The 18331-nt window shown below is 44.4% G+C and overlaps 1 protein-coding gene across 23 annotated transcripts in view; it reads left to right on the plus strand.

Moving 5' to 3' along the window:
• Positions 1-18331, plus strand: part of rbfox3a (RNA binding fox-1 homolog 3a) — a 222609-nt gene that overhangs the window by 161920 nt on the left and 42358 nt on the right. The gene's annotated exons all lie outside the window — the stretch shown is intronic.

The following is an 18331-nucleotide window of genomic DNA, read 5'->3' on the forward strand; positions in this document are numbered from 1 at the left end:
GGTGACATGGCATTTAATAGACTCCATGCTGTGAAACAAACTACCTCAATTAATTCCTCCGACTCGGCCCTGGCCTTTCTCTCACTCACAAACCCTCGGGTATGTGTGAATGTGTGATTTAAGCCATCTTTGTTTCCGTCCTTTTGTCTTCCCACAGGCCGTGTTAAAGAACAAAGCCTTTGGCCGCTCCGACATGATCTATCTTTATTCATTATCCCATCCACTTTTGGATTTTTTTTTTTTTTAATGAAATGATTTTTTTTTTTCCAGTCACATTCTTTTCACCCCACAAAGTGTCATGTTGAAGCAGTACGTGCACGGTATGTACAGTATCTGCTGATGGCCACTGCAGTGTTGTTTAGAAGTGTTGTACTTTCATTCACAAAGCATCCAAACACTGTTTTTGTTTCCAGGGTTTTTTTTTTCTTTTGGTATTTTGCTCGATTTGGGCAGAACGGAGCGTTTTCGCAGTTGTGGGATGGAACATAGACAATTGCGGCAGTACCCATCATTTGCATTCAAATTAGGTCAGTAGGGGCGCATGCCGTATTTGACTTTGCAGGAATAGGCTCGCTGGTCAGTAGGTAAACTGCAAGATCTTCCCTTGCGGATGATGCAGTCAGCCGCGCACGCGACGCGGGCAACCGGAGACAGCCTAGCAACCACGACCACGCATCCGTGTGTGACCCCCCCCCCCCCCCGATAGTTGTGCCACGCCGTCGGTACGGTGACATTAATATGAATCTGCCTGCCGACCACCATACGGACCTGCGACTCAGACGGAAGTTCACCTCACAGTTCAGTCAACAGTCACCGTAAAAAAAAAAGAAAAATAAGCTCAGTGCGAGCATAAAGTGAAAATGTGCGACACTCGGCTAATGCAACCGAATGAGAAGCAGTCGTTATATCATCGGCTCCGTCACTCACTGACAGTTTTACGACTCGGAGCCACGTCTCTATATACTCCCTTTGCGTGGTTGATGTGTAGACTACCGCAGCTGTAAATAAGGCAGGTCCAGTCGGTTTGACTGGAAGTATTTCTCCCGCTCTCACCGTGCAGTGATGGCTTCATTAAAGAGAAACTGCCTGCTAGTGCTAGCCCTCCAGCTCTAAGGGCTAATCACCAGGCTGACCTTGCCTTGATCCTTGGACAGTGGACAACTTGCCACACTTTGATATGCCACTTAGGTTGGATGTGATATGATAAAGGGTTACGAATGCCGAAGGGGCTTGGTTCGTCTGTGAGTTGTTCATAATCAAGCTAACACTTGGATGACTCAGGGGGTCAATCATACAAAGTAGCAAAATATGAAATGCCAACCACACCACCAATGCTGTTTTGCTAAAAAAAAAAATTTGATTCCCTGTTCGTGAAATATTACAAAGCTGCGGAGAAGAGCTACATTTGACATCCTGGGGTCAAAGAGTAGTTAGCATAAAACTGTCAAAATTTTGTTTTAACCCTTTCAGGCACAGCGGTTAGATGATCGGGTTACAGGTCGTCATTATTTGTGCATGAAAGGGTTAATAGTGAGATTGGTATTCCATTTCTTTTTCCGGAGAAAAAAGTAGCGAGGTCGGGGAAGTTGGGCTTTCTTTCATTCCCATCTGAAAGAAATGAAAGAGCGAGGGAAAGGATCTGAGCTCTGTCAGATGTATTCATCAAAAATGTTCACATCCTGATTAAATTTCATACATTAAAGTTTATTACCATTTTAGATGTAAGTGTGTATGTGTCACGTTCATTAGGGGGGCGCCGGCGGAAAAAGGTTGTGTAAAGTTCTCGGTGGCTCAAGGGGAAAGTTAATAAACAGTGTGTCACTGTTTTTTTTTCCTTTGTCATCAATTATTCACAAATGACACAAGCAACATGCATACTTTATGGTGCTCTGCCGCCTTAGTATTTTCCTTATCTTTTATTCGACTCCCCCCCTCAAGAAAAAAAAAAGTTCTCAACACACACACATGCAGGTATTTTGGCAAATCGAGGACAGGTCAAAGAGGAGCATGTGTAAGCAGAGCACGCTAAAAGAGAGACACCATGCACAGCAGCCTCAAATGAATTGGTTCACTCTTCCCTCCTCTCTTTGCCGCCTTCCTCCCCGCACTCGAAGTCAAGTGGCATTTCCATTTTAAAATTGCTTCCCGGCCCATTGTGAATAGAATCGAATTACACTGAAAAGCACTGATTGATTCTCTTTGAACACAATGGTTTTTATGGTGTAGACCTGCTGGCCTCTTCTCTCTCGGCCGCCTATTGAATTCGGTCAGCGTGCCCATTAGAGTGGTTTCACACTGTCTGAATGGGAGAGGTGTAAATATGTGTGTGTGTGGTGGGGTGTGGGTGTAGTGTGTGTAAGGAAGCGAAAAACCACCTCGCGGGCATTTTCCAGCATCTCATTTCGATAAACGTTTGTGTCTGTTGAAATGTCGGAAGTGAATTTCGGAACGGCTACGTTACATCTACGCGTTTCATCCGTTGGATTTGTCCTACTTTCTTGACTTTATTTTCATCTCGCTATAAATCAACTTCAATGTCGGATTGCATTAGGGGCATCGCTACCAGTTTGGGGTTTTCTTTGGGGTGGGGGGGGTGGTCGGGGGGGGGGGCGTTTGGGAGCTCAGGAACACTGTCGCCACTTCTTCCACAAATATTTTAATTAAGTTGATCGGGAAAGCAGGGTTGTTTTTTTTTTTTTTGGTGGGGTTGGGTTTTGCAAGCTACATTCAGCACCAAGGACAGAGCCGACGTTCCTGTTCAAGACGCATAATCATTTGCTGGCACACATGAGTACACTGGGAGGGGAAAAAAAATGTTTTTTTTCTGAAGCGTTGCATGAATTTGGTCTACTAAACCCTTTCATTGCAATCTGTCACCTGATAACATGATAAGCTGTCCACTGTATAAAGTCAAGTATCTTGATTGTCAACCGTGCTGTATGTTTAGCATGCCGCTGTCCCTGAAATATTATTTCGCGCCATCACAAGCAGAAATGTGAAGGAATAAAAGTGATTATACTCAACACACCTTTTTTTGCGTGTACTTATCAAAAACATACAATAGCAAATTGAGCAAATTTGTTATTTTAGAAGTGTATGTATACTCCACCAGACTGGAGGCCCTTTGCATAAATCATTCATTCATTCATCCATCTTCTGTACCGCTTGATCCTCACTAGGGTCGCGGGGGGTGCTGGAGCCCATCCCAGCCCTCTCCGGGCAGTAGGCGGGGGACACCCTGAATCGGTTGCCAGCCACTCGCAGGGCACACATAGACGAACCACCATCCACGCTCACACTCACACCTAGGGACAATTTAGAGTGTTCAATCAGCCTGCCATGCATATTTTTGGAATGTGGGAGGAAACCGGAACACCCGGAGAAAACCCGCGCAGACCCGGGGAGAACATGCAAACTCCACACAGGGAGGCCGGAGCTGGAATCGAACCCGGTACCTCTGCACTGTGAAGCCGACGTGCTAACCACTGGACTACCGGGCCGCCCTTGCATAAATCAGTACCCAAAAAATAGCAATCAGTTTGAAAAAGGTGTAGGACCCCTGATTTAGTCTACTGTTATTATTATTACATGCATATTTTTTGTTAACCATAACTATAATAATAATAATGGCGGTAATTAAAATGGTGCTTTTTTTCATTTGTTAGAACAAAAATAAAAATAGGACTGCTTTACTTGTTACGCTGTTAAAAAGCTGCCCTAGAGCCAAACTTGCGTTGATTAGATGAGCTCAAGAGCTCAAGGAAGCCTGTTGGCCCGCATGAAATCCACTTGGGATAATGAATGTTTGATTTGTGACACCAGCGTCATACCACTTGGAAATGGGAGAGAGTGTTTTCTCTTTAAACACACTCATTTGCCCATTTATTGAACAAATTAGTCCCTCATACACACACAAAAAAAAAATCTCACTGTCTAGCCCTGTAATTTCATCGTTTATGCGTTCACCTAGCGGCCCGGTAGTCCAGTGGTTAGCACGTCGGCTTCACAGTGCAGAGGTACCGGGTTCGATTCCAGCTCCGGCCTCCCTGTGTGGAGTTTGCATGTTCTCCCCGGGCCTGCGTGGGTTTTCTCCGGGTGCTCCGGTTTCCTCCCACATTCAAAAAACATGCGTGGCAGGCTGATTGAACACTCTAAATTGTCCCTGGGTGTGAGTGTGAGTGTGAATGGTTGTTCGTTTCTGTGTGCCCTGCGATTGGCTGGCAACCGATTCAGGGTGTCCCCCGCCTACTGCCCGAAGACAGCTGGGATAGGCTCCAGCACCCCCCGCGACCCTAGTGAGGATCAAGCGGCTCGGAAGATGAATGAATGAATGAATGAATGCGTTCACCTATTGATACAGTTTCGGTTTCGCAGCAACATGCTCAGTTATTCATTGAGCAGGTTACAGGCACAACAAAAAAAGAAATAAATCAAGACATCTGCAAAACAAACCATACCATATAACACACACATGCACGCATACGTAAACAGTGCCCCATCCCCCCCTCCCCCCGGCATCCAAATCTACTCTTTCACCACTTTAGTGGAGGTGGTGATCAATTTTACTTCACATTTCTAGAAAAGATGAATAAATAATCACACATCGCTATTCGAGTGCTTCTGCTGACGCAGAATGTTTAGAGACATCTCGAAGGTTGTTAGACTGGCAGGTAGGGGCGAAAACAAGAAAATGTGGTTCCATCATAAATGTTTGATGGGAAAGGTAGGCGAGTGTGGACGGTATGTTCAGTTTTCATGACTTACCACATCAAAGTTAGAAGCAGCCCTGGGCTGACCTGCATCTTATTTGGAATGGGGTGTAACAATCCCGCAAAATGTTACATTTGTTTTATTTTTAATTTCTACTCTACTATATTTGGAGATACCTCTCACTGCACTGTCTTAACCCTAATTGCCACGTCGCTGTAGATGAGTCCAAGTGTAATGAAGTGGCTGGCTAGTTTTAATCCAGCTAATTGGTGGAATTTAGCCGATTTGGTCAAATGTGCAGAAAAAAAAATGCCAATTTTAATCAGTATTCATGTCTAACAAAGATAAAATTCTTCCGCACTGTATTGTGTGTCTTGTGTATTTGTGTGTGTGTGTGTGTGTGTGATGCACGTCATGACCAAGAAAGAAAAAGAGATTGGTGCTTAGTGCTGTTGTCCACATCGCCATAGATTAGTTTTGCCATTGGCGGCTTTGCCTCGCCACACCATTAATTCTCGCCATCCTTCAACCTCTTGGCCTTCTCAGCCACACAGCATGGGTTAATGGTGTGAGGCCTGCAGTGTTTTAATTTGACCTGCCGTAGAAATAAAGTCCATTTTCCACATCGAGGAGTTTACAGGCTGGTTGTTGTTTTTTTTTTCTTAGATGGAGTGACAGCAGAAACTAACCAGGGTGGACTTTTACAATGTGTGTACATCATGGCCAATTGATATGTCAGCAATACGGAATTTTACAAAGGGCATGTGGACATTGCGTGCGTACGTGCGTGTGTTTGTGTGAAATGGGTTCTCGAGTGATTTGAGCACCTTGGTCCCCAAAAATGCTTGAGCCATTTTTTCTGCCTCGAGTAACCGCGTTTTTGTATGCGTACACAGTTGGGAAGAAGTCTTGATAACTGATGTAACAATTGTTCATAGTTTACTACGAAGCACAATTTAAATTAAGCACAAAAATGTTTATTATCTAAAAATCAGTTAGCGGTTCATTAAGTGGAAATGTGTTGGGGTTTTTTTTGTTTTTTTTGGGGGGAGGGGGGTTGTCTCTGATAGCTGCAGCCATCAGAGGTAGTGAGGTGGAAGGTGATGAATTGGACATGAGGTAGTGTGGATGTAGAGAATTTTGTTAAGTAATAAGTGAAAAATATTCACCGCTGAATAATTGATCACCCCCCCCTGCCCCCCTCCACCCCATCCTCCACACACTCACACCCTCATTTGCACTCATACATGTCGATGAAGTGTCACATCTCTGCTTAGCAATGGAGGAAAAAGCCCCTCCATCCTCGCTCTCTGAGATTTATGGTGAAGTTGTGGAGGAGAAGGAAGAGAAGCGGAGGAGAAGGAATGCGTCTTTTGTCTGGAAATGGGAGTGTTGCACTTTCATTGAGGTTGATCACTTAACTCGTTTTATTTTCCGGCGATCCTGTTTAGCCGAGAGCTTTTTTCTGCGTGTTTTCATCAAAGCTAACCCCCCCCCCCTCCACTAAAGTGTTCCTCTTATTTCTGTTTTATTCATCATGTCTTCCCACAACATGTCTCTTAAGTGCACAGCAGTTTCCTTTCCATCCTTCTGCTTCTTTTAGTGCGTGATTCCTTCGCAACGTGTTTGCTGAACATATTCTGGTGCTCTGGTGTAGTCGCGGTACACTTGTATGACTTTAGAGCAGGTTTCAGGTCTCAGGTCCGTTAAGTCCGTTAAGTGCATGTGCCTCTGAATGGTCATGCCTTTCTATATGTAGCCTGTGATTGGCTTTAGATAAGTAGCTAGCTAGCGAGCGAGCTAGCTCGCGAGAGAACGAGGGCTAGCAAGCGAGACGGCGAGCTAGCGAGAGCGCTAGCTGGATAGATAGATTTTTTTCTGAAAAAGGAATAGTTAACTTTCATGTTCAATATTTTTTTTTCTTCCTTTGGCAGTATTTTGTTATTGCGTTCTCGGTGAAGGCACTTTTAATCTGCCTTTAATAAAGTTGTCTTTCATTTGCTCCAGGTGTCATGTCGTTTCACAGCCCGGTGCTTTTATTTAATCTCTTATTCATGATAGTCATGTTCGCCGCCTCTCCTCGACGTGTCCCTGTCAATTTGCAGCAAAGAGCACCGACATACAGTAGATGATGAATGGTGTGGCCAAGGGAAGAGCGTAAAAGCGGCACTTCACGATCATTTCGTCGGCTGTTTGTTTTTTGTATGGATACAATCACTAATTAGGACAACATTTAGTTGTTTTCTGATGCCGTCATCCGTGGATTCTCATCAAAATGCAGTGTGGATATTCTTGGAAGAATCTGTCCCTCCACCACGAACGGCGCAATGTAACAATAGCCACACTTAGCCTCATACGGATGTAGTCAGTGACTGATTTTGAGACAGTCTTCCCAAAGTCATTCCTTCCGTTCGCTTGTTTCCTTTTCTGCCATGTTTTGCGACGTATTGAAAATCATGATGAAATTTATATACGCGATAAAAAGAAAGGAAAAACGGTCTTTTTTTCATATAGCAGCATCTGGCGTGAGATGCTTTTGGTCAGCAAGAGCCGATTGCTCCACGTTGGCCCCTGTTGACCCTTCCACCAGGCGGTCCGGCTCCACAATAAATAAGCTCAAAAGGCAATCACGTCCACTTCAATTTCATGACAAAATCCCTCCGTTCATTTTCCTTTGAGGCCAAAGTAGATTTTCATTTGAGCGTTTTTAAGCTAAAGTTGGCTGTTTTCATTTTGGAATCACTCCTTCGGGTCAAATATGACTTCCTTTTCCTTTTTCTTTTCATTGAAATGCCGTATCTGCTTTTTTACTCCAAATACAGCCTCCCACCCCCTTTTTTTTCTTTCATTTTCACCACTACACAATCCAAGTATCTGCCAGCTTGGGTTATTGTTGTTATCAGTCATTCTCTAAAGATCGCCGTGTTAACAGGAGCCGGGGTCTCCACATCACCCCACGCCAATAGAATAAGGTTAGGAGTGGCTTGGCAGTGGGGGGCGTCAAGTAAAATCATGGAGGGGGGGGTGGTTGGAGGCTTTAACAAAGCACAGTTTCCTTTTTTCATGACAATCTCTGACCTTTAAGGATATTAACATCCGACATGATGAATTGTGCGCTTGTGAGAGTCGAATAAGAGGAGAGGAGGGTGCGCAGAAGGAGAGGTTTGCTTCTTATCGGAAACGTGCGACTTTAGTGAGACGCCGGCAGTGCAAATGTGTGAAATATTGTGTGAATGAAAATGGGACGCGTCACTCTGCAGCCTCAGCCTGCACACATCAGCAACTTTTGAGCCCAGTGATAGACAGTTACACCCCCCCCCACCCACCCCGAAGCCCACCCCTTTAAACACACAGTGACAGAGCACACTGCAATATGCGCTCTCAATTTATGTGTGGCCACTTAGCATTTTTTGGGGGGGGGGGGCGCACGCCTGCAGGTTTCTCGTGCGCGAACACGGATTGATCTGCGTACATGTATAAAAGAAACACGAATCGATACGCCGCTTCCAACTGTAACTGCGCGCTCATCCCTTCTCTTTGTATTCTAATGTTGTCTGTTACGTATCTGCCTCGGATGTCTTCATTCAGACATGAAAAATCCATTATGGAAGGCGCCACAATGCTTGCTTAATCCCATTTGCTCACAAGCAGTAAGTGCTTAGGTGGGTACTCATAATTCCATCCGCACAATTGACAGCAAACGCTTTGAAGAAACGCGGCTGAAAGCCGCTGAAAAGAAAATGTCGCCCCCTCCCCACCCCCCACGTCTGTATTGCAGCTCAACTCCTCTGATAAGAATTGACTGGATGTTAGGGAGTACGACTACAAAACACCCACGGCCTCTGGTCTTGTTCCACACTCGGTCTGATAATAGTCTCTCGGAATCACAAAGGCTACAGAGGATGGAGGAAAGATTTTAAGTAGCGTTCGGAGACTCATCTCAACTCTGCGGCTGGGGGGTGGGGGGTGGACGGGGACACAGGTAAGGCCAGCCGTACTATTACAGAGCCACACTTAGTCTCTTAAAACAGAGTGCGGCCTCCTTCGCATTCACCCGCATGCACGTGAAAGTGATTCATTTCAATTTTTAGGACGATCGGACCACAACATCCAAGGCGTGAACCGATAGCAAATTCCTAACACGGTGCATGCATGAGCAGGCAAGATTTCGCCCGTTACTTCATGTGTAAAGCTTAATTCAATAAAGCGCAATGTGTTTGTGTGACCGTGGCTTTGAGATTTTCGGAAGGGTGTGAAGACTGAACATGGAATCTCCTCTTTGACGACTGGGTCTGCGGAAGCGACGCGCACGCACGCGCGGCGCATTTGCGAATGTTTAAAATAATTACAGGCAGTTGACTGGGCTCTGAACAGAATGGAAGTGTCACTTTGGGAAATTGCATTTTTATTTACTGCGACGGACCTCCGGCTGCATTTTCCACTTGGTATGGAAGTGCTGTGTGTGTGCGTGCGCACGTGCGGGCCAGTGTGTGTAGTTCCTCACACCGGCTGCATGTGTTTGTTTACTATTCGGCATTCACTCTTCAACTGGACAGCTTGATTTTGTATTTATACCCTTACAATGAAGGTTAAGTAGGGAGGTTTCTAGTTTTGTGCCCTGCGCTTGAAGGCTAATCTACATGACATGTCCCCTTTACAGACAGTATGACTATTTGGGCAAAAACATGGTCGCCTTTTCAGAAAAATCCTCTTTTGAAGTCACGTAATGTGTATCAGCGCACATTAATTTTAGTCATTACGTTCATTTGTTAAGCCCGGGTGTCAACGCTCTCATGCTTTGAATTACCGCTATCCATGCTAAACCCTTACGCGGTGATGTATGGCTTTGCAACGAAAACAAATGAAACAATTTTGAAATGGATCCGTTTATTAGTCCCGTGTTCCGGTCCATCTCTCTTTGCACACAAATTGATAATTGATCAGCGCATCCAATTGCCCTCAATGGGTTCGGTCCATTAAACAGACTTGGAGTTTGGGGCTATGCTATCATCCTTGGAGAGTCTTGGCCATATTCTATTCTGTTATGATCAATAGCATGATATACCAATTATTATTATTTTATTATCGTCATTAGTATTATTGTTGTCGTTTATAGCATTGGGAGTAAGAGGAAGAAGAAGAAAATATGAGCCATTTATTTAAATATACATAGCAGCACGGTGGTTGACTGTTTAGCACATCCGATTTGCAGTGCAGAGGTTCTTGGTTGGATTCCGGGCTCCGGGATTCCTATGTGGAGTTTGTATGTTCTCTCCGTGCCTGCGCGGGTTTCCTCCGGGTATTCTGGTGTCTTCCCACATTCCTAAAACATGCATGGTGGGTAAATGTAACACTCTAAATCGTCCCTCGGTGTTATTGTGACCGTCAATGATCGTTTGTCTATGTGCGCCCTGTGATTGGCTGGCGACCAGTTCAGGGTGTACCCCGCCTATTTCCCGAATACAGCTGGGATAGGCTCCAGCAAGCCCGCAACCCTTGTGAAATGCCGCTTTTGAAAAAAAATATTCTGTGATATTGATGCATCTGGATCCCGACACGGATTGTTCATTTTGTACAAGGACTGGAACGTCGTCCTTGTCAATTTCTAAACTCTTTATCTCTCCGTCGTGGCCCTCTTCTCGCATGACCTATCTCTCCTGTCTGCTCTTCTGTCTTGATCGCTCTGCGCCCCAGAGTGCAGTGATACGGGGGTCCTTATGAATAATGTAGCGTTGTAATCACTCTACTCTGGTTCCTTTTACAATAAAACAGTCTTAAAGCATCAAACATTCAACAGGATTTCGTTCTCCATCAAGCGGGGAAGCTCTGTTAAGTGGGAAGAGTTTTTCAGAAGCCGCATTGCTGTGGCGATTCTAAGCAACAAATTAGTTTTTATCCCCTTAAATTGTTTACGTTTATACAGCGCGCTCAGTTCTAAGTCAAAGACCAACACTGCCATTCCCATACAGGTTAAAAAAGAAACTTCAGGGCAAAATGTGTGTTGTTGCCGTTGCCGTAAGCAATCTGTGTTCTCCTGCAACGCTGGATAATTAGCGATATTCATTCCATACTGATTGCATTTGGATCAAAGTGAGATACACAGTGAGGCTAAGTTGACACAACAGATGGGTAGCATTTATGAAACCATCTGGAATCGGTCGAAACGGGTCGGGAATGAGCAGGCCACTTTCAAAGAACTTGGAAAATGATCAGATGGACATTTGTCTGTCACATCCATTACAAGCCAATCAAACCAGCGGAGCAATCAGACCACCACCAACATCATCTAAAGTGGCACTAAAATAAATTGCATACTGCTGGCTTGATAGGGAGCCAGCGTCCATTAGAAATGTTGTTTGCATTTAATAAAACTCGCTTCTAAGACATCCGAACCAAAAAAAGTGGGATCTCCTTAATGGTGGTGAACGGTCCACTCATTCTCAAGAACCTTCTCATGGCAAAAATGGATTCACTTGATTGCAAATGTGACTATTTGTAAATGTTCTGAAGTTTCAAGTTAAAAAAGAATAAATAAATGAATGGACTGTTCTGATGCAATTCGGAAATGACGGAGGAAAATCCGACCCAACAAACGAATGACGCCATTCCAACATCCTTGCAGCAGTTGCAGTTTCAAGCCCCGCCCACATCTTATCTCCCTCATTCCTACGTATTAAATTAAATGACTTATTAGCTGCTCCCAGTCCTGAGGGTGCTTTGATTTCAGAAGGGTGGATTTTTTTTTCCATTTACTCCCCCACCCAAATGTATCAGCACTTGTTCAATATCAATACAGCGCCCGGGTTCAAGCCAACTCATTTGACCGCGCTGGCCACTGTCTTAAGTCACTATTTGGCCCCGATGGATTTGCAGAGGCAAATAGCCGTCGCGTGGAGGCAGCTGAGTCCACGTGGCAGATGACTTGATGGTAACATTCCGGAGGCGCGCGCGCACACACGCGCAGATAACGATATCACCCGCATGCAAACAAATCCCTAATCGTTTCCATTTGCCGGAGAGCGCGTTGCAAGACATAGATCTGAACAGAATGAGGCCAGTCATTACAGAGATGAGATGGCTGGCTCCGAAAGGCTGACGATATCTTCTGGGAGTCCCAAAGGGAAGCTGCAAACTGCTGGTAGTTATCTACTTCCTGTTATCTCTGATCATGATACCCTCCGTGACTCGCAGCGGTTTTCCCTTTTGTTTCACGCGGAGGGCAAAGACTGTCACTGTGAGGCTGGATGCGTGGGTGTGTGCGCTACGACTTTTCCCGATTGAAGAAGCGGCTCTTCTGTATTTCAACAGATTTTATTTTTATTTTTTGCATTGCTGGTTTGTTTTTGTTGCTCTCACATGACACCAAATCTTTATTCTAAAAGTGTGAATCTCTATCACCAGCTGTGAGCACTTATACTTGGCCATTTGTGGCTTGTTGCACCCAGAGGGAAATCAGACCAAACTTGGTGGGCGTTTGCATTGGTGTATCATTAGCGCTATCATCCTTTTGTGAGTCGCACGTTAGGATGGAGCAAACTGCGGGTGCAAACGAAGTGCAGTCGAAGGTGCTGTCGCCGGCCGCGGTTAATTCTTTGTGACTTCAGCTCGAGGTATTTTATGGAGATCAGCAAGGCTCACTCATGCGCTATAACGGAGCTTTGATCAAGTCAAAGTCCTGCTCGTGCGTGACATCGCAACTAAGCAGCCGAGCCACGATGATGGTAGAGGCCATGAAATGCACACCAAACATCGTACAGACCCACTGCGATAGATTTTTGCTGTTTTTGTAATTGAGTTCCGTTGATAAAATGAGGCAGCTTGTGATGATGAAATATTTTTCTAGAGTATGATTTTTTTTTTCAAGGTCTTGCACTAAGCTTAGCTTGTTGAGCTCGCTAAGTTTTTGACCCTGAATTAATTACATCCGCGCCCAGTTGCTGCCAAGTATTGGAAACTATTAATTCATTCACTCCCAAAGACGTATTTAACCGTCTTTACAGACCTGGTCCAGAATTGGCTAGTTCTGAATGAGTTAAGTCGGAGAGATGAAATCATCGATAATATTCCATACCAAGGTAAAGTTCTAAAGACACGCGATGAAACGATATGTCGCTCCCATGCCTGGTGTGGCCCCTCCCCTTTTGTACACACATTTGCAGTCCCGCACGATCCTCCGTCAGGTGGCATCCGTGATGCCTTTGTATCAGATTCCCGTTGACTCGAGCGCAGCAGCAGATTTCCATGTTTGTCATTGTTCCATGGCTTAGTGAATATCATGTTGAAAGGCCCGAGAGGGGAATTGTTCAGCCGGTAGTCCTGCATCAAAATGAATTCTAGGCGCTCTCTCTCCGCCACGGGCCGCATCGCTCTCCTCCTTCATGAACATGGTTTCTCTCTCGCCCATACACTCTCTCTCTCTTTCTCTCTCTGACCGGCTTTTTTTGTTTCTGAAATGATCCTTACACACACACACACACACACATACACACACACACACACACAAACACACTGAAGTTTGCTTGTGGAGTGTCCCCGCTTGGCCGGTGAGGGACCGGGAGTGTCGTCCAATCTCTGTTCAGTCAAGTGTTAAATTAGATTCCGTTGCCTCTCTGTCGGAGTTGTGTGGGAGACACGCTCATACACAACTCACTCATTCATATACTGGAAGAGTCGAGTAACTTTATGCAGACGCTGATTATGATTTTGATGGTTATGATGATGTGAAAAAAAAAAGTTGTGTTTTTGGTGAGTATAATAAGAAAACCCAGGAAAAATATGCACCGCGGTTTAGTTTGGGTTTTGGGGGGGGGGGGGGGGGTCCACCTTCGGATTTTTGTATCCTCACAGCTTCTCTTTTAATTTTGAAATTATGATGTGAGGTGTTAAGGAAGTTGTGAATGAATTGAAGACATCGCGTGTTTTTTTTTTTTTGGTTTGTTTTATGTTTTAGTTTTTTCTGGGAAGACCTTCAAGAAGATTTGATATTGTTCCGAGTAGGGTCTAGCTCTAAATCTTGGTTGAAGGTCATTCCATAGGTGCTTGATGGGGCTTTCGTTAGAGCTCTCAAGTTCTTCCACACAAACCTCCTTCAACCATGCCTTCATGGACTTTGCTTTGTGATCTTCGGGTCGAAAGCGCTTTCCCTCAATGTCGTCATTGTCAAATGTCCTCTTAAACTGCATCATTTTGATCCAGGGCAACGAAAAAAACTAATCAACCCTTGATTGATGTATGGGGTTTTTTTTCCAAAGGAGAATGGGGGGGGGGGGGGGAAATTCAACAGATCGAACCATATGACTCAGCGGAAAAAAAAAAAAAAGAACCATTAGTTGACGCTTTATTCTTGAAAGATGATGTTCAGATGTTCCGTGTCAGCCCTTTTATGTCTCTGCATGCTGTCCAGACAGCTCACTTAAGTGAAAGCATCTACGGTAAGCCTCAATTAGTTTTTTTTTTGTCTACTGACAAAATGTCGACAGGAATTTGGGCGTTACATCCTCCCTATCTTCATCAGCTCCCAGCTTCTTTTTTTTTTTTTTTTTTTTTTTTTTTGCCTCTGTCCTCTTTTCGGGCTCTCTGCAGTGCACATCAATATTAATCAACCCCTAAAGCGTCTAGTTTCTCAAGCTGTATACGGCAAAATACTGCAGTCTGCTTGAACATACGTGGATATGCACACACACACACACACTACGGCCATTTTCAGATGATTGCCCCGAACGAAGCCCGTCACCTTACTTGATTTAAATCGTCTTCAGTTTCTGAATGGGCAGCCGTGATAAATGAAGGGCGAACAGGGAACTGTGAATAAATGCCAGGCTACATCCAGACTTTCAATAATTTTGCTGACCGCACTTACGGAAGTGGAAGGAAAGCAGGGGAATTATTCCACCGCTGCAGAGGTGGGCCCGGAATAAGGTCAGGTTCCCCCCATTTAGGCCAAGTCGTGCAAAAATGACCTGGCTGTCCCAGCGGCAAGCACACCCAAGAATACCAAAGCACAAACCAACCGACCTAAGAACGACAAGCTACAATCGAAACATCAACTGTTCGTGAAAGCACATTGCGCAATCGTCTGCGGGATCTCGACATGCCTTTAGGTGTGCTTTATTGCGGCTTCATGGCTTCATGATTATTTTTCTTTCTTTTATGATGCATCGCTTCCAGTCTCAGTATTGGTGCAACTTTTCATTCTGAGACGGTGTATTTACACCCTGCCGTGCGCTCACGGAGCTTGCGGCGGAAGTCGGGGGGAGGGGGGGTGAAGTTTGCGCTTGTGCGGAAGGTGCTCGAAGGTGTTTGGCAGCATCTCTACGGCAGCGGAGTGCTTGTTTAATGGTTAGTAGGGGTGAAGAAAAGCCTCAGGCTACTATGGAAAATAGCTGGAGAGAAGGTAATCGATTTCAGACACCCCAACCTCGTCCTGCTGGGTGACTTTGTGTACGCGTGTGTGAGTGTGTGAATTGTTTTCAACATTCGGCAATTAATGAATCTTTTCTTTCTTTCTAAATAAACTAAAAACAAATTTCTATGTATCTTTTTTTCCCCCAGAAAGGTTCCAGAACAAGTGTGACAAAAGCCATAAGACGTTATTTCAAATCAAAACCAAAAGCGATTACGATTTACCTTTCAACGCAGGCCAGAAGATCAACCAGGATGAGTATGATTAGCCCCATTTTAAATTGACAGGAGGCAAAATGTTTCTGCGGACTTCGGAGTTAATTTTGCTGCCGCCATCGTGTGTTGTATCAATGAAGATTAATGAGCCTGTTTCAGAAGAAGCCATGCAAGCCCAAGCCGTGACATTACCTCCACTTTGTTTCACAGATTAGTCTTTCCATCATTTTTGGTAAAGGTTACATCTTTGTCTCACTAGTCCGTAAAACTCACCTCTGTACAGTTTTTTTAGATTCCAGCCTCACCGATCCCAATGAGTGTTTTGCATTTTCAAGTGTTGCATGTGTATTTTTGTAGAGCTTGATGACCTTCAGCCTCGCCCTCCGGTTTCCATCGTCAAACTGTTCTGTTGTCAATGACTGTTGTTTTTCCTTTGACGACGCCCTCAAAATCTGTTACTGACATGCTTCAAACTGAATTGAGAGAATAAATGCACAGCATACAAATTCGATGTCAAAATAGCATGATGGTTACATTGGAAATTTTCCCCGCCACGCTTTGACTATTAGGTTCTGTTGTCGTCCGTGCTTGCTTGAATTGACACAAGCTGGACTGAACTATTACTTTCTTATCAGCTTTGCATGGGTGTGCGCGTGTGAAGGAAATCGACGAGCGGAAGACATATGACACGCATGTCTCTAATGTGGCGCTCGAGTCCGAGCAGACATTGCGCGAGGCGCTCTACTGAGCTGAAGAGAAATCGAGTCGATGAGGGAAGAAGGATGGAGAAAGGCGCTCGATGATGTGAAGAGATAGATGGGAGGATGGATGGAGGGAGTGCGAGAAAGGGAGAAGGCTGGATAGCATGATGAAGCTGATAGCAGAAATCATTTACCAGCACAATTTGTTGACAAGAATCTGGGAATGTCTCAATGTGTCAGCGTCCCAGTCACGTTGATGGATGATGGAAGTTCACCGTCTCTCTCTCTCTCTCTCTCTCTCTTTTCGACTGGGTTTTCAGCCTCAGACGCCAGCTGAGCAAAACTGTTTCTCACATAATGAGGGTATCAGTTTGCGCACAAGTTACATGCACACCAGAAGCAATATTCTGTGTGTGCATGTGTGTACATCTGTGTGTGTGTGTGTGTGTGTGTGTGTGTGTGTGTGTGTATATGTGTGTGTGTGTGTGTATATATATGCCATATATATATATATATATATATATATATATACACACACACACACACAGGTATATATATATATTGAGAGAGAGAGAGCTAGCTCGTTAGCTAGCTAGCGAGCTAGCTCGAGACATATACATCTCTAGAAATATAGATATACATAGATACATATTTCGAGAGAGAGAGCGCGAGCGCGCATTTCGTTGCCTTCACAACTGATAACCATTAAAATGTATGTTGATGCCTTTGTCTTCACATTTTCGCTGCAGGTCAAATGCTGTAAGGTTACAAAGCCTATTGATGGGGTCCCTTGTTTGAATTAAGATGACTTGCCTCGGGGCACAACTCCAACCCAGTATCGACTGCGTCGAGATTAGCAAGGAAAGGGAAATCTGAGCAAAGGTGCATCAAAGGGTGCAAAATAGAGAAGTTGTGTTATCCTGTCAATTTTGGGACAAGCTCGAAAGGTTTCGAAATACAAATAGTCAGTGTTTTTGTCGGTAAAGATAAATACCCGCATTTTGTATTTTGTTGTCCTGAACCGGAGGCGCTGCAAATGCACGTTAAATCGCCTCAACGTAATGACATCAATCACGATCATCATCCGCTTCCTTTGACACCTACCGCGCTAAATGCTATTTGATCGCTTTCCTCGCATTTGGCGTGAGCGTTTATTTCGCAATCTTAAACGTTGTGTTTGAATAATTCAACATTAAATTGACTTTTATCTTTGCTTTTATCGCCTTATTGGCTTGCTTAACGTATGTGTTTAGTGCTAATGCTACTTAATGTGCTAATGGTCTGCCTTTCTCTCCACATTAGCGCATTAGCTAGATGTGGTTGTTTTGAAGGCCGTCGTGATAATTACCATATATCATCAGTCATTCGTCATAAATAGTGCGTAAGACATTGAGAGGATTTCAATGGACAATGGATACATTTTGAGACGTAAACTTTGAGTGTCTGTGAGTTCATCGTTACCGTTATAAACGGAGCGAGCTCTTAAGTTTCTCCGTAATTGGTAGAAATGGTCTCATTTCTGCTTGAAAATTCGAAAATAGGAAAGCGTTAACAAAGCATTGCCCACCTCGCAGAGGCTCAGCGGTATCGGAGATAAATAAATGGGCACTCGCATCTAAATCTACCACGTATGCGAAGTGTCCCATTTGATTATCGGTGTTTCGCCTCGGTCTCGCCGCCGGCGGGTTGTTGTTTTTTGTTTTCCATTCGCACGAGCCGAAGCAAACCCTAATTTGAGCGTAACGATTCTTTGCCTGCGGACTCGATGGTGACTCTCAGCCAGATCCAGCACTGCAACAGTCTGCGAGCCATTGGCAAACTGCTTTGTTATGCTCGATGCCATCAATCTCTATGCATGAGAATGGCCAACTTCAATACCGCTATTGATTGTGGAAACCTTTGAAAACGGCTAAGGTCAAAGCTTCATCCTTCCTCAAAAAGTTGCTGAGATTGATTATTACATTTTTAAGCCATATTCCATTAAGGTTTGAAGCAGTGCGGAAGAATGGTGGCTTGCTCATATGTCAGATGGATTCATCATCATTGGTCGGAGGAAATTATTATCCTGCGGGCATGTAAATTAGAAAGAGAGCCTGGACAGGGGTGAAAGAGTATGTTATTCATGATAGACCGAGTAAGAGGAAACATTACTAAAGCAAGTGAGAAATATGAGGACAAAATGGGATCGAAACAAAAGTTGGACACGAAAGATTTGAATCTTCAGTCACGTTTGTCGTCAAATGTGTTTTCTCCATTCATTCCATTATATCCACATCTACTTTTGTATTTTGTCCATAAGTGAT

Source organism: Hippocampus zosterae, chromosome 7 (assembly GCF_025434085.1).
Source record: "Hippocampus zosterae strain Florida chromosome 7, ASM2543408v3, whole genome shotgun sequence".
Classification (NCBI taxonomy): domain Eukaryota; kingdom Metazoa; phylum Chordata; class Actinopteri; order Syngnathiformes; family Syngnathidae; genus Hippocampus; species Hippocampus zosterae.